Source organism: Athene cunicularia, assembly GCF_003259725.1.
Source record: "Athene cunicularia isolate RWA chromosome Z unlocalized genomic scaffold, athCun1 chrZ_part3, whole genome shotgun sequence".
NCBI classification, from domain to species: Eukaryota; Metazoa; Chordata; class Aves; order Strigiformes; family Strigidae; genus Athene; species Athene cunicularia.
The window spans coordinates 10,050,780-10,051,893 of NW_020799144.1; positions in this window are offsets into that span (position 1 = coordinate 10,050,780).

Genomic DNA, 1,114 nt, shown 5'->3' on the forward strand with positions numbered 1-1,114 from the left:
CCCCCCCCCCCCCCCAAATATTGTAAATAGCATGGTTTTCAATAGAGCAGAAAGACTATTTGTTTTCTGCAGTGTTCCCTTACAGTCTTTCCTCTATCATCTAGCTACTTGTTATCCACTATTCCACTGACAGGCTTCCCATGTTTACTAAAAACATACATGAAGTTTTATCATGAATGCTGCTTCATTTAAACATTGTTAAAGATCCAGCTTCAACCTGTAACAGCCAGGAAAATTTGAATTTTAACCAACCTGCCTCACCAAGATGGTGTTTCCAAGTACAGTAGGGATTTTCTTCCCACATGATTTGTTATTATCATTGCACTATAGCAACATCTCTGTTTCTTTGTAACATACCCTTTTAGCAAGCAACAGGATGGCTTGTACCATCATACTAGTTACATTCCAGAGGACACTGGCTCTCAGAATCAGCATGCCATGCTATTTCCTAGATTTATTTCTGTTCTGTTGCTTCAGAAAAACAAACAAACAAACAAACAAAACCAAAAAACAAAACAAACCCAAAAAACAAACCCCAAAACACGTTTGTACTGATTTCTCTTTCCTTCTCTGACTGGCTTCTATGAAGGAAAAAACAGACTCTCTTGAAGTGGCAGTGGCCAACCTTAGTCTTGCTAGCTGAACTGGGTTTGTCCAGTGTGCAGCCAGTATTTTCACCTGTCTGCTCAATCCAGATGACAAAAGCTCAAGTATCAACTTCTCACACCATGGATCCTGGATCTCAGAAGATTTTACAGAACTTAACCCTTTTCTATATAAAAAAAACCCCAACCAACCAAACTTGTGTTTTGCCTGTTTAGGCCACTAATTTTCAAATTTGTTTTCAGATTTACCTTTGTCATGCTCATTGACCAGGATTTCTCTAAGATAATGCTTATTTGTTGTTCTTTCACAGGTAGCTTTCCCCTCCGTTTAACATAGTGCCAGTGGTCGGGTGTTTGGCTCATAATATATCCGTGTTGTCTGCTGGGAGATTAGGAGCTACAAAGCTGTTAAGTGTCACAGCGAGGCAAAAGTTAAATCTAAATCTGCTCACACCTAAAACTCTCTGAAGTATGTGGAGAAGTACATGCTTGGGGTGAGTGGTAGGCAG